We start from the raw sequence: 15,736 nt of genomic DNA, 5'->3' as shown, positions 1-15,736 counted from the left end.
TCTGGTGCAGCGGCCCCCGGGGAGGTTTCTGTCTAGATAGTGCCAGGTAAGGCGGCTGAACAGTGCAGGATGCCTGACCCCACGGTGCCTGGGGTTCTTGGTCAGGCTTAACTGAATCCACTGATCGGACCCCCGGCATCCCTCTCGAGGGATGCAGGAGTGGGGCAGGGGTCTCTGCTCAGGCTCACTCCCCATTGCTCATGTTCGTCAACATCCATCCTTGAATGTTGCCGGAAACCGCTGAGCTTCTTCCCCGGGGGGAGAGCAGGCGGAGGCCAGAGGGAATCTTCCTTGGAAGTGACAAGTTGTTATGCTTCCAAAAAACAATGGTATTCAAAGACTCAGTTTTCCAATCAATGCCTCCAAATCCCTAATATCCTCCTCCTTTTGTCTTTCCATACTAGTCTTCTCTTACTGTCTTTCCGGGAAGCGTTGAAAAGTCCTAACAGGCACCCCTGCACCCATCTCCTGCATGACGCCCCCAGGTGGAGGGGTGTTGGCATCTGGGGGGGCCGCCTCCAACCCCTGACTATGGGCTCGGATAATCCCTGATGCCCAAAGGTGGCCTGAGATGAGGGACCCCGGTCACGGTCACTGAAACAAGTTCCTGAAGAAGCCCTGTGGAAACAGCGACTCGACTTTGCTGTTTTCACCGGGGAAGTGCCGCTGGCATCTTACTCACCCATCTCACCCAGACGTCCCGCAGGGCCCCGCGGCTGCTGTGAAGCGGGGCCGAGCCCTGCCTGCCCACGGGCCCACGGTCGCCTCCCAGGGGTGTTCAGGGCCCAGGAGAGCCTGTGACCGCAGAGGGGCCAGGACCCGGGGAGGGTCTGTGGTCACACCGCCCGGCTGCGAGGGGCCCCCGTCTCTCTGATGGGGCCTCGCGGCAGCCACGTGCGGAAAAGCCTCTGATGGGGCCTCGCAGCAGCCACGTGCGGAAGGGCCTCCGAGTCCTTGAATGGCCCCTCCTTTGTTGGCTGACTGCCCCCTGCTGTCGTGTTGGCACGTGACCTGCCCTCACACACACACGAGTCCCTGGTCCCTGGTCTGCTGGGGGCGGCGGCAGACCCGGGGCAGACGCGCCCCACAGGCCTCTGTGGGGTACAGCGGGGACAGGAGCGGCCCCGGCTGCAGCCCCAGCGAGCTGGTACGCGAGGCCTGGCAGGCGTCCTGAGGGGCTCTCGGGACCCCACCAGTGCCCCAGACCCCACCGCGGGGCCCTGCTGGCTCCAGACCCAGCCTAGCCTGGCGCTGCTTCCTCTGCCTGCCGACTCCGCTGGGCACCCTCTGCCACCTTCACGGATCTGTCCTTCTTCCTCTTTGTCTGTCTGGGGCTCCCCTCCCTCCCCTGGTGGTTTAGCAGGTAAAGAATCCGCCTGCCATGCGGGAGACCCAGGTTTGACCCCTGGGTCGGGAAGATCCCCTGGAGGAGGGCATGGCAATCCACTCCAGTATTCTGGCCTGGAGAATTCCGTGGACAGAGGAGTCTGGTGGGCTACAGTCCAGGGGGATCACAGAGGGTCAGAGACACAACTTAGCGAGTAACACTTTCACCTTCCCCTCCTTTCAGAGCCGTTTTCACCCCCGCCGACCCATTTCTGAGTCCTGGGCACAGTGGGAACGTGATCTTTCCCATCAGCCCATCACTCTGGTCCTTCGAGAAGCCCACGTGATGCGTTACCATCTTCATTTGCACGTCGCCTTGCTCCCAAATGAATGTGTAAGCTTTGCACAGGCCGGGCCCTACATTGTATTTCCTTGTAGGTCCTAATGGACCTTGACACAGACCTCTGATTTATTTTGTTTTCATTCAGGAAGAAAGTTCTTCTGACAGTAGTTTTGCATGTATTCATTCATCAGACAGTCACCCGATTTCTCAGTAAATGATGACCAGATTATCGGGTCTTTTTCATAACGTCTTATTTCACACCTACCATGTAAATAGGCTCTAAATAAAGACAGGCTTATAAGCACACCGTTTTGTGTACGGGCAGGAGGAAAGCACTTGAAGATGGGTTTTGTGTGTAAATAACAGCATGATCAAGGAAGCGTATCTGTTGGTCCTCCCTCTCAAGTCTCCCTGCTTCGTAGCTAAAGCCCCACAGCCTACCTTCCCCAGTTACACGTTCTCCTGGCCTGTAAAACCCTTGACTCTTCACCTATTAGCTTTTCCAGGCAGCGCAGAGACTGAAGAAATATGATGGATGAGCCCATCGCTGACATTACACCCCGTTACTAAATCAGAAGAAAGGGTAGACACAGCCAGCTATGAACAAATGGTTCTGTGTCCTGGGACCAAAGGGTGGAGAAGCAAAAGTGCAGAGCAGATGGACGGACAGACTGCAACAGGAAAGCCCGGACGTCCCCGTGGTAGAGGAGCCTGCAGCTGACTTGCTTTCCATTTCTAAGAATCCGCTCCATCCACTGCCCTCCTCACACTGTCTAGACAATTTCAGAGTATTACATAAGTCATAGTGGCTGGATATTTTCCTGTTTACTGCAGAGTTAGTCTACAAAGGTCACTGATAAAATAATCTTTGGAACTGGTATGAAAAACATCTCAAAAATCCAAGAAATTTAAGAGCCAGCCATACCAGTACTTTCTGATACTGATTCATGGATAAAAGAAAACCACAACACGCCTGGCTGTCCCTGGCTTCTGGCAAGGCTTCGACGGTGTCCAAACGTGAGAGACAAGCTTGTGTCCACGTGCATGACGGACACAGGACTGTCTGCCCCAGTTAGAGCCCAGAGCCCAATTAATACACGGGGCCCTTCAAATGACACGTTTGGAATGGGTTTGATGGAGACACTGAGTACTTGTCTAAAAAGAGAAGGAAAAAAAGAGAAAAAAAAGAAGGAGAAAGAAACAGGGAGAGAGTGGATGGAGGAGAGGAGGGGGAGGGTGGGGAGGAAGGGGAGGATAGGGGAGGTGGAGGGGAGGATGGGGTGGGGGAGGATGGGGAGGACAGGGCGGATGGGGAGGATGGGAAGGATAGGGAGGAGAGGGGAGGATGGAAGGGAGGAGGGGGAGGATGGGGGAGGATGGAGGGGAGGATGGGGGAATGATGAGGGGAGGATGGGAGGAGGATGGGGAGGATGGGGGAGGATGGGGAGGATGCGGGAGGATGGGGGGACGATGTGGGGAGGATTGGGGAGAACGGGGGGAGGACCGCATAAATGAGGGTGACACCTTTGTTCGGTGCAGCTCCCACTTTGGGACGCATGCCAGGATTTGCCCTCAGAAGATGAACAGTTGAGTTTCCAGTCACAGCGTCACTATTTAAGAGCTGATGCACCGTTCTGAGCTCACAGACTCTGGCCGCTCCAGCCACTGTGCCCACCCCACCGTTCCTGGGGGCAGGGGGCTCTCTTGCCCTGGGAGATGGGGGTGCAGAGCTGGCCTCCGACATGGGTGCCGGGACTGGGGCAGGGGGGCTCTCTGTGGGTTTCTGGTCCCCTCTCCACCCTGAGCATTTAAGGACTGGTGGAGCGTGAACAGATCTTTTACTCGTTAGTAAAGCATCTTCTCTTTAATGCGTCCCTTTTCACTGTCCACGTGTAAAATGAATGTCTGTGAGATTCAGGGGCCCAGACACAGGTCGGCCAGCTGACTGATGGCCTAGAAACAGCCTCCTCTGGGCTCTGGGGGCCCTGTTGCCTGACCTCAGGGACGCGCATCTCTGCTTCCCTGAGTGGGGTCGGTCAGCCTGGGACAGCAAGAGCCACGCTCACCCTCTGCCTCTGACTCTGCTCAAAACAGAAGCCACGGCTACTGTGCTGGTTTCTTTCCAGGATAAACACGGATGTACTGAAATAGGTCAAGGCAGAATTTTAAGAGCCACAAGGGCATGCATTCTAGCATTTTAAACTCTAAGTGTGGGGTAAGAGGTGGTTGTCCACGTGGCGGCTGAACAAGCCGCATGCCACACAGGCGAAGTCTGCGCGGTGGGAGGTTTTCATGGAAGCACAGTCACACACAGTTAGACATGGCAAGGGCGCAGAGCATTCCAGACCAGGAGGCCGGGAAGACCTGCCCGGTCCCGGGATGGGAGTCCCTCCAGGGGAAACAGGTCACAGACACACAGCTCAGGTCCCTGGGGGGGTTGGCTTTAAACCCAGTAACAAAACAGATGCAGCAGAATTATGGAATAATCCCAAAGTGATGCCGTATGGAGGGAGATGGCCCCTGATCAAGCTTGACTCACAACAGGTCCACATCCTCCGTCTTCATTTTAATGTGTGAGAGAGAGAGAAAGGAGAGGCTGTGCATTTGTTGTTCTCAGCCGCCCAGTCCTGTCTGACTCTCTGGGACCCCGTGGACTGTAGTCCTCCAGGCTCCTCTGTGCATGGAGTTCTCCAGGCAAGAATACTGGAGAGGATTGCCATGCCCTCCTCCAGGGGATCTTCCCGACCCAGGGATTGAACTCGCATCTCTCATGTCTCCTGCATTGGCAGGCGGGCTCTTTACCACTAGCGCCACTGGGGAAGCCCAAGCGTGTGTGTGACACCCCAGCTCCAGTGTGGGATGATGCAGGATACACGCAAACAACTCAGCAAATTGGCTAAATTTCAGGTAAAATTCATTTGGAAGTTGATGTAGAGTGTTTTTGTTTTTGTTTTCCTCCATCTCTAGAGGAAGAAATAAGCTGTATTTCACAACAGTCAGTTTTCGTCTTTCATTCTTGGGGTGCAATGTTCAGTTGAAAATGGGACAAACATGCTAGTGGTATTCAGACCGTAGAGTTCTTCTTTTTATTTTTTAATGGAAAAATTCAGCGATGCTCCAGAAATAGCCACCTGAACATCAGGAGACCTGACGTCTGGGTTCACGGTTGGGCAGCCTCAGATCTAGGGATGAGAGAGACATGAGTGTTTCCGTGTCTCTCCAGCCGTCCCATGATCCAGAATTTGTTGAAGAAGCGAACACCATCCTAAACAGAGACAGTTGCCTGTACAGGGCTTTAGGAGCACGCATCCCACCCCTAGGCCTGGACCCACGTCCCCGGGCCTCTGACTGCGTGAAGGCTGATGCAGCAGGTCCAGGGCTGGAGGTCCTGCCTTGGCCTTTCCCAGTGATGCCGGTGCCTCGGGGGCCACACGCTGAGAAGCCAGGCATGAGAAGAGACACAGACACTCCTTGTGTCCTGGCTACCAGGGTCAGATCCAGCAGCCCACAAAGGGTACAGATAGAGGGGCAGTTCTAGTCCTGTGAGTCCTGTGATGAAGGCCCCCAGAGGTCACCAGGGGAGACTGGGCTGAGCTTTCTGTTTGCACCACGAAAGGAGTTCCCGGGGAGCTGGCGTGGAAAGGGAAGGGCAGCCTCACTCCACGAAGCTTGAATCGGTGGGGATACCACTGGGCTGCCCCAGATGCTCCCTTCAGAAGCATGTGCATGAGAACTGGTCCAAGGTGGCCAAGGCAGCGCTCTGACCCTCAGAGGCTCTCAAAGGTCACAGGTGGGTGCAGTGGCAGCCGGAAGGGAGGGCTATTTATAGGGGTGCTCACCCATCAGGATTTCTAGTTCATGTTGTTCCAAAGAGATATTCAATTTTTTTAAAAAGAAGGATCCCAGCCTACACACCCTCCTATTTATCAGGGTTTGGGAAGTGGGAGGCGGGGACCTCTCCATATGCCCAGGAGGACTCATGGTCCTCCCTTGGGCCACCACGTTTGGACCCATCCTCCCCCAGGTCTGCATCTCATCAAAACGGGTGACCTGTGACTTTTCCTTCCCGTACTCTCAGAGGTTTGGTTGTGGATGTAAGGGTGCCCGCCTTCTCCTTCTTACAAATCTAGGCTTCCTTGGTGGCTCAGACGGTAAAGAATCTGCCTGCAATGCGGGAGACCCAGGTTCGATGCCTGGGTCATGAAGACCCCCCCGGAGAAGGGAATGGCTACGCGTTCTTGCCTGGAGAATCCCAGGGACAGAGGAGTCTGGCAGGTTACAATCCATGGGGTCACGAAGAGTCAAACACGACTGAGCAGCTAACATCTCTCTTTCTTACAAATCTGTTTTTCACCATCAATGTTCTATCAACCGGTTGTTGCATGTTGATCAGTTTCTCTGTAATTTTACAATTATTATGATTAGAATTTCAAAGTAACGACAGCTTCCTTGCCTACTTGCAGGATGTTGGTTGACAAACGTGTAACAAACACATCGCATATAGACAAAGGGAAACTGTAGCTAAGTAATTCAGTGATTCTGTATATGACAATGTTTCCTGTCTGGAAAATACATTGTGTATACAAAACAAGTCTGCCTTCTTATAAGCATGATATTCATATTCTACTTTTGTAAACAAAAAGAAATACTTAGTGTGAGCTCTTTTCTAGTGAAGGTGACTCAACTCAAAAACCTAGCTTGGTGACCAAAAAAGTGTGGGAAAGTGTTTGCTTATAATCAGACACACGATGCATACTAAGGGATGGTAGGAAAGAGGGAAGTCCTGGCAATCCAGGGCGGGAAGCTAAGCCTGGGCCCCACTCAGCTGGGATGGGCTGCTTCCTACCTTGCTAGCTGCTGGGTACGAACTGCACACTCTAGCCACTTGAGCAGACAGTTTCAGCTGCTGCGTGATGGAGATCTGACATCAACTGCTACCATCTCCTTTTGCAGGACTGAAGGGTGATCAGGGTTGAAGTGACCTCCTGGGGACAATCCAGGCTGTCTCCCTCTTCCCAGACCCCAAAGCTCCCAGAGTCCTGTGGGGGGAGCCCAGTGCCACCCTCTGGAGCCTCCCTGGGCTCTCGGCTCTCTGCACCTTCTGCCACCTCGGTGTGGTTTACTCAGTCCGGATCCTCCTTCTGGGAGAGTAGAAATAATCTGAAAATCAATCTAGACTCATAAAAATAACATAATTGCCTTAATAAACGTATCTCCCCAAGAAAAATCTGCATTAAACTCTCGCTAGCTCTCTGGACACAATTAAATTATTACATGCATATTGAATGCATTTGATGATACATTCAAATATATATTGGGGCTTCCCTGGTAGCTCAGCTGGTAAAGAATCCACCTGCAATGCAGGAGACCCAGCTTAAATTCTTGTGTACATATTAAAATATATATTATAATGAAGGTCATCGTGATGATGACATTACATCAACAATCACTAGCTATTAATCCAGCACCTCCTAAACACGTGCACTGAAGTTTGATCATTCAGGGTTTCCCTGCTGGCTCAGATGGTAAAGCATAGGCCTGCAATGCTGGAGACCCAGGTTCGATCCCTGAGTCAGGAAGATCCCCTGGAGAAGGGAAGGGCTACCAACCCTAGTATTCTTGTCTGGGGAATTTCATGGACAAGAATGGAGTCTAGCGGCTACAGTCTATGAAGTGGCAAAGAGTCGGACATGACTGAAGTGACTAACACTTTCACTTTCAGGCCTGGGGTGACCCCCATGACCTCTGTAACTAGCTAATATTAGTCAGGTAATTGTGTGCACTGTATTCAAACCTGACATCCCTCCAAGGAACGGTGGCTGTGGGTACCCGGCAGTGTTTATTGGGTGGATGGTCCTTCTGTTCCATCAGAGACCACAGATATGACAGCAACGTCACTGCTGGTGGCACCTGGACAGCAGGGATAAGTTAGAAATTTGGGATGAACAGATACACACCACTATATTAAAATAAATAAATAGCAAGAACCTACTGTATACCCAGAGAACTACATTCAATTTCTTGTAATGACCTATAATGGAAAAGAGTTTGAAAAATAATAGATGTCTTTATAGGTATATAACTCCAATACTTTGGCCTCCTGATGCAAAGAACTGACTCATTGGAAAAGACCCTGATGTTGGGAAAGATTGAAGGCAGGAGAAGGGGACGACAGGATAAGACGGTTGGATGGCATCACCATCATCAAGTCGATGGACATGAATTTGAGCAAACTCTGGGAGATGGTGATGGACAGGGAGGCCTGACGTGCTGCAGTCCATGGGGTCGCAAAGAGTTGGACATGACTGAGTGACTGAACTGAACTGAACTGAATCATGTTGCTATGCCCATGAAACATTGTAAATCAGCTATATTTCAATAAAATATGCATATAATATATTTTAAAAAAGAAGTGAGTAACGCAGATCTACACACAGCAAGTCACAATATCGGATGCTTCTGTAGCACTTCATCCAACCTCCCAACAATCTTACAAAGCAGGTGCTGTCAGGCTTAGCATCCCTGGTTTACAGGGACAGACACGCCAGGCCAGCGTCTCACGGCCGGCAAGAGGCAGCGGGGCTGGCGGGTACAGTCTGGTTCCAGAGTTCGTGCCCTTAACCTCTGCACCCGGTTGCCTTGGTCAGAATGTGTTGCTTAAGCAGATAGCGCCATCAAAATTTTATTCGTCCTTAGGGGAAAAAAAAACTTCACCTCTCTTTTTTCAGTTCTTTTTCTTCAATTGCTCCAAAATATATAAGCTCCATGATTTCTGCTCATGAAGATCCAGCAAGAATTTAATTATCCTGCAGAGTAAAAATGACATCAATTCTCAGGGTCTGACATCTATAAATTACACACAATTGCTGGAGAAAGCTTAATTTACATCTTTCTGAGTCCCTCTCCGTGAGGAAGGATCTCTGCGTCATTTCCAAGAAATACAGGATGAAATTTCATGGAAATCTCAAGGGCTTGCTTTGCCGGTGCTTTGGAAGTCCTGACTCAACTTCAATGGAAATTAAGTGATATATACTTTCTGAGGAGAAGATAGTGTGTTCTACTGACATCTTTGAGTTAAGATAGATTAAATTTTTTTTTCTTTTGTATCAGTGTAGAGTTGAACAATGTTGTGTTACTTCCAACAGTAAAGTGACTCCATTACATGTATACCTGAATCTATTATATTCTGTTTCAAATTCTTTCCCCGTTTAGGCTCTTCCACAGAGCTGAGCAGAGAGCCATGTGCCACGCAGTGGGTCCTTGTTCGTTATCTCTCTTAAATACAGCAGTGGGTACATGACAGTCCCAAACCCCCAACCTGTCCCTCCCCCCACCCATCCCCTGTAACCTTAAATTTGCTTTCTAAGACTGTGAGTCTGTTTCTATTTTGTAAATAAGCTCGTTTGAATCATTTTTGTCTTTCGGACTCACATATAAGTGATATCATCTGACATTTGCTTTTCTCTGTCTGGCTTACTTCACTTGGTATGGTAAACTCCAGGTCCATGCATGTGGCTGCGAATGGCCTGATTTCATTCTTTGAACGGCTGAGTACTATTCCGCTGTCTGTGTGCCCCATCTTCTCCATCCATGCATCTGCTGCTGGAGTGTTAGGCAGCGTCCGTCTTGGCTGTTGTAAGCAGTGCTGTGATGAACGCTGGGATGTGCGTGTCCTTTTGGACCATGTTTTGATTATTTCAGCCTTTTATTTTATTTCTTTATTTTCGCTGTGCTGGGTCTTCATTGCTGAGAGTGGGCTTCCTTGTGCTGTGAGGGGGCTGCTCTCTGCTGCAGTGAAGGGCTTCTCCTTGTGGTGGCTTCTCTTACTGTGGGGCCCAGGCCGCGGGCACGCAGGCTGTGGTAGTCGCTGCACACGGGCTCAGGAATTCTGCACACGGGCTCGGGGGATGTGCACACGGGCTCAGGGCGGCGCACACGGGCTCGGGGGATGTGCACACGGGCTCAGGAGGGCGCATACGGGCTGGGGGGGGGCGCACACGGCTCAGGATTCTGCACACGGGCTCGGGGGGGGGGGGCACACGGGCTCGGGGATGTGCACAACGGGCTCAGGGCGGGCGCAACACGGGCTCGGGGATGTGCACACGGGCTCAGGAGGGCGCACCACGGGCTGGGGGGGGGGGGCGCACACGGCTCAGGAATTCTGCACACGGGGCTCGGGGGCACACGGGCTCCAGGGCGGCGCACACGGGCTCAGGGGCGTGCACACGGGCTCAGGGCACACACTCACGGGCTCAGGGGCATCACACGGGCTCGGGGCGGGGGGCACACACGGGCTCAGGGCGGCGCACACGGGCTCAGGGGATGTGCACACAGGCTCGGGGGCGTGCACACGGGCTCGGGGGGGGGGGCGCACACGGGCTCAGGGGGCGCACACGGGCTCGGGGGGCACACACGGGCTTAGTTGCTCCGTGGCATGTGGGATCTTCCTGGACCACAGACTGAGCCCATGTCCCCTCCATTGACAGGTAGACTCTTATCCATTGAACCAACAGGGAAGCCTTATTTCAGCCTTTTAACGAATGAATTTTTAAAGAACCAACTACTTACTAAAAATAAGATTACCTGTTTCTTTCTTAAAAAGTTTGGCTCCTGGCTAGACGTGGGGACTTCAAGTTCTCATGCCTAATCCTCCCCTAGATGGTGGTGTAACCAGGGGACTCCTTCAACCTCCCAGGCTTCTGCTTTGCTCCTCTGTAAGTCAGAAAGCAAGATTCCTCAGACCTCCAACAGGCTGAGTACATCATTCTATGCACAGACAGGAGCTTGGTACCAACAAAAATGAAGGAACACGCAAAGACAGGCTTGCTTTTTTCCTAACTTGGGTCCATCTTTCTGGGCAGAGGATAAATTGCTCACCTAGTGATAAAAACTAACAAAATAGAGAGCATCAGAGAAAATGATCCTTTTAGAAGTAGGTGGTCACTCCCACCTTCTAGTTGCAAAGCACCAGAAAGATATCCTTCAAGAAAAATATCCTTCCCAGACCGGAACAACCATGTGTAATATCCATACTTCGTGGCAGGCGGCTATTGTCAATTATTTCTCACTACTGTGTTAATGCTAGGGTGTGGTAGAGAATCTGCCTGTCAAGGCAGGAGATGTGGGTTTGATCCTTGGGTTGAGAAGATTCCCCTGGAGGAGGGCATGGCAACCCACTCCAGTGTTCTTGCCTGGTTAACCCCATGGAGGGAGTAGCCTGGCGGGCCACAGTCCGTGGGGTCACAGAGTCAGACATGGCTGAAGGGCACACACACATGCACCGTGTTAATGCATAACCAAGTACATCATCTCCAGAGGGAGAGAAAGTGACGTACAGGAGAACGCTGTCTAAGGCAACGTGCTGGAAGGAGGGAGGTAGGACCCACGGCACTGTGTTCTTAGGGATTTTCTTAGCATCTTGCCTCCCGGGCAAGAAAAACTGAGACCTGAACATGGTTAGTCTTACTGAATAAGCGTCTGCTGCGAATCAAGGGTAAGGCACACCCTGGTGACTAAGCTCTAGACGCTCTGGGTCCAGTTAATAGAAAAGCACATCAATGACCCCTGCAATCAGTCCTCCTCTGTCCCAGGCTCACGTGCCCTCGGAGCGGGCAGGGGCCATGCCGCATGTCCTGTAAGTGAAGTATGAACGGAGGGCCGTGTCCGCTCTGGGAAGGATTTGAGGTCCCGTGTGTCATCCTGCACTCCGTCTCCAGCGCTGAGTTGCCTGTATGCTCCGGGGGGCATACCAGAAGTCGGTAGGGCTCCTCCCAGCCTGAGCATGACCTCTAAGCCCACGGCCTGGGGCTCTGAAACCACCCAGGTTTACCGTGAACTCCCCATGAGCCCCAAACAGAGGACTGCGACATCCAGCATGGATTCTTTGGGGATTTGAAGAGGCAGCGACACCTGGACCATCTGACAGAGGGTGTCCCTGGCCCTGCAGGTGTATGCCCTAGTGAGAGACGGACTGGTCAGCTACACGTGGGTCCTTTTCACATGGCCAGAGTGCCTTGAAGGACAGAGAAGGGAGGGGAAGCTGAGTGAGACTGGGTCGTCATGGAGATGAGACGTTTAGGGAAGTTTCTGTTGAAGAGATCAGATAGCAGAGAGAACAAAGAAGTTGCTTCATGAGATGCTTGAATAAAGAGTGTTCCGGGAAAGGAGAGGACCAGGGACAAATTCCCAGAAGTCAGACAAGCTTGGCTTATTCCAGGAGCTAGGCTTATTCTCGCCGGCTGGGCTTACTCAGCTAGGGTTGAGATTCTGTGTGGTTCCACCTTCATCCAGCCACCGCAGGTGGCTGAGAAGGGAAGTGACATGACCTGATTGATACTGAAAAGGCCACCATCTGACTACAAGAGATTGCAAACAAGGTGCTGGGCTTAAAAATCATATTGAGTGAGTTCAAGAGAAGTAGAGTGTTGTTCTGCAGAAAGCATTTCAGTTGACTTCAACCCAACACTTCGTGAAACTCTTTAATAGTTTCTAAAGAAAAATATGGTATCTATCATATAACCCAGCTATTCCATTCCTAGATGTTTACTCAACAGAAATAAAAACATATACCCCACAAATACTCGTACACAGGTGTTCACAGAATTTTATTTATTAGACCAGAACAGGAAACATCCCAAATGCCCGTCAGCAAAATGAACAGTCTCTGATATATCCATACAGTGAGATACCACTCACCGATACAAAGGATTAAACTCGATGCACACAGCAGTGCAGATGAACCTCAAAATCATTTTGCTGAGTCAAAGAAAACAGATGCGGAAGATTAAATCGTGCACACGTGTATAAAACTCTGTTAAAAGTGAGCTAATCTCCAGCAGCAGAAACAAGGTTACTGGTTATCTGGGAAACGGGGGGAACAGATTTACAGAGAGGTGAGGAAACTAGGATCTCAGACATCCTACTGCGTGCGTGCGTTTGTGTGCTGGCATCTCACGGTGGCTTTAACTGGCATTTCCCTGGTGACTAACAAGGCTGAGCATCTTATGTGTCTGTTTATCTGTACATCTTCTTTTGTAAGATGTCTCTGCAACCTCCTGCCATTTTTAATTGGATTTCTCATCTTCTTAATATTGAGATGGAAACATAGAATTATACATTCATACAAAATGAATGGATACAAACTACTTTCTTGTGAGTGGCTTTTTTATTTAGCATACAAAAATACACTGAAAAGAAAGATTTCAAGAGCTAAACTTGTAACATTACTTCAATCTTCAAGGTCTTTGCCAAGTAATTAAATGCTAAAATCTTGGCGAGCGTTCCCCTATTAATAAACTCTTCTTCCCCTCCGCACGTACCTATTATCTATATTTTCATTGGAAACTTTCTTTGTATCCCTTATCATACTTGTTCATGGAGAATCAGATGCTTGGTGCTCCTTAATTCTATTTGCTATTGTTTTAAGTAGAGCTTTTATGTATCCACATAAATATGCTTTCTTAGGTTAGTCTGAGTTTGGGCAGTGTTTCTGTGTGTGTGTGTGTGTGTGTGTGTGTGTGTGTGTGTGTGTGTGTACCAGGCAGTGTTTTCATCACATTTTTATACTCTAGTTTTGTTGACTTATGAAAAAGAAGTCTTTTTAAAGCTCTGCAATGGTTTAAACAGCACTGACACTGTCCTCGGAGTCAGGAAGGGACTCTCCAGTGAAACTGGACCAGGTGCTATTTTTGAGGGGTAGCACTTTTCACAGGGAAAAAAGTGGGATTTGTCTGCTGCTAGAAGGTTTAAGCAGTGAAACAATGCCAGTAAAGCTTATGGGACTTCAGGACACAACGTTGATGCTCAAGGTGGACCTCAGTTTCAAGGCGGCCACAATTTCAAGAGATTCCCCCACCTGAGGAACTATAGTTTGCCTTGCAAATACTTTGGAAGGAAGGGAGATTTACAAGAAAGCCACATCACCAGCCGTTACACCATCCTCAACATTTCATGTTCCTGAGTAATTCAGAAGAATGGGAGAGGTTTAATCGGGGAATCCCAGCATTGACAATTCTCCTTTGTCACATCTTTCTGACTCCAAGCAGAGGGACTATCCATTGTTGGGCTCAAACAGAATATAAAATTAAATTAAATAAGCTGACTTATGTTTTGTGACCTTTAAACCTTAAAAGATGATGCTGTGAAAGTGCCACACTCAATATAAGAGCAAACTTGGAAAACTAAGCAGTGGCCACAGGACTGGAAAAGGTCAGTTTTCATTCCAATCCCAAAGAAAGGCAATCCCAAAGAATGTTTAAACTACTGCACAATTGCACTCATCTCACAAGCTAGCAAAGTAATGCTCAAAATCCTCCAAGCCAGGCTTCAACAGTACATGAACCATGAACTTCCAGATGATCAAGCTGGATTTAGAAAAGGCAGAGGAAACAGAGATTAAATTGCCAACATCAGTTGGATCATCAAAAGAGCAAGAGAGTTCCAGAAAAACATATATTTCTGCTTTATTGACTACACCAAAACCTTTGACTGTGTGGATCACAACAAACTGTGAAAAATTCTCAAAGAGATGGGAATACCAGACCACCTTACCAACCTCCTGAGAAATCTGTATGCAGGTCAAGAATCAACAGTTAGAACTGGACATGGAACAACAGACTGATTCCAAATAGGAAAAGGAGTACGTCAAGGCTGTATATTGTCACCTTGTTCCTTTAATTTATATGCAGAGTACATCATGAGAAATGCTGGGCTGGAAGAAGCACAAGCTGGAATCAAGATTGCTGGGAGAAATATCAATAACCTCAGATATGCAGCTGATACCACCCTTATGGCAGAAAGTGAAGAAGAACTAAAGAGCCTCTTAATGAAAGTGAAAGAAGAGAGTGAAAAAGTTGGCCTAAAACTCAACATTCAGAAAACTAAGATCATGACATCTTGTCCCATCACTTCATAGCAAATAGATGGGAAAACAATGAAAACAGTGAGAGACTTTATCTTCTTGGGCTCCAAAATCACTGCAGATGATGACTGCAGCCATGAAATTAAAATACACATACTCCTTGGAAAGAAAGTTATGACCAGCCTAGACAGCATATTTAAAAGCAGAGACATTACTTTGCCAACAAAGGTCCATCTAGTCAAAGCTATGGTTTTTCCAGTAGTCATGTATGGGTGTGAGAGTTGTACTATAAAGAAAGCTGATCACTGAAGAATTGATGCTTTTTGCTTTTAAACTGTGGTGTTGGAGAAGACTCATGAGAGTCCCTTGGACTGCAAGGAGATCAACTGGTCAATCCTAAAGGAAATCAATCCTGAATATTTATTAGAAGGGCTGATGCTGAAGTTGAAGCTTCAATACTTTGGCCACCTGATGGAAAGAATGGACTCATGGGAAAAGACCCTGATGCTGGGGAAGATTGAAGGCAGGAGGAGAAGGGGACAACAGAGGATGAGATGGTTGGATGGCATCACCGATTTGACGGACATGAGTTGGAGCAAGCTCTGGGAGTTGGTGATGGACAGGGAGGCCTGGCATGCCGCAGTCCATGGGGTTGCAAAGAGTCGGACACGACTGAGCGACTGAACAGAACTGACTTACGTTTTGTGACCTTCCAGGATATCACCTTATTTTTCTGTATTTAGACTCCTGTATGACTTTTCTCTCAGCACCCTTCCTGCTGAAGCTCCAATACATTGGCCACCTGATGGGAAGAGGCTCATTGGAAAAGACCCTGATGCTGGGAAAGATTGAGGGAAGGAGAAGAAGGGGGCAACAGAGGAAAGGATGGCTGGATAGTGTCATCAACTCAATGGACGTGAGTTTGAGCAAATTCTGGGAGACACTGAAAGAGAGGGAAGCCTGGCGTGCTGCAGTCTATGGGGTTGCAAAGAGTCGGACACAACTTAGTAGCTGAGCAAAACAACCCTCCCTTTGCCTCTTTCTAGGTTATCGGTGCCTAGTGTTTGGGTTTCTTCTCTTGCTTTTTGTCTTTATGCATTGCTCATTACCAAAGCCGAAATCTTTGCTTGGTATAGAAAACCCCAAGTGGCCACTCACGTACAGGCATCATGGGTGATGATGCCATGTGCCCCTTCTATCAACTGTAT

This window comes from Cervus canadensis, chromosome 9 (genome assembly GCF_019320065.1).
Source record: "Cervus canadensis isolate Bull #8, Minnesota chromosome 9, ASM1932006v1, whole genome shotgun sequence".
NCBI lineage: Eukaryota > Metazoa > Chordata > Mammalia > Artiodactyla > Cervidae > Cervus > Cervus canadensis.
The sequence above is the reverse complement of the archived record's forward strand: the minus strand, read 5'-3'. Positions refer to the sequence as shown.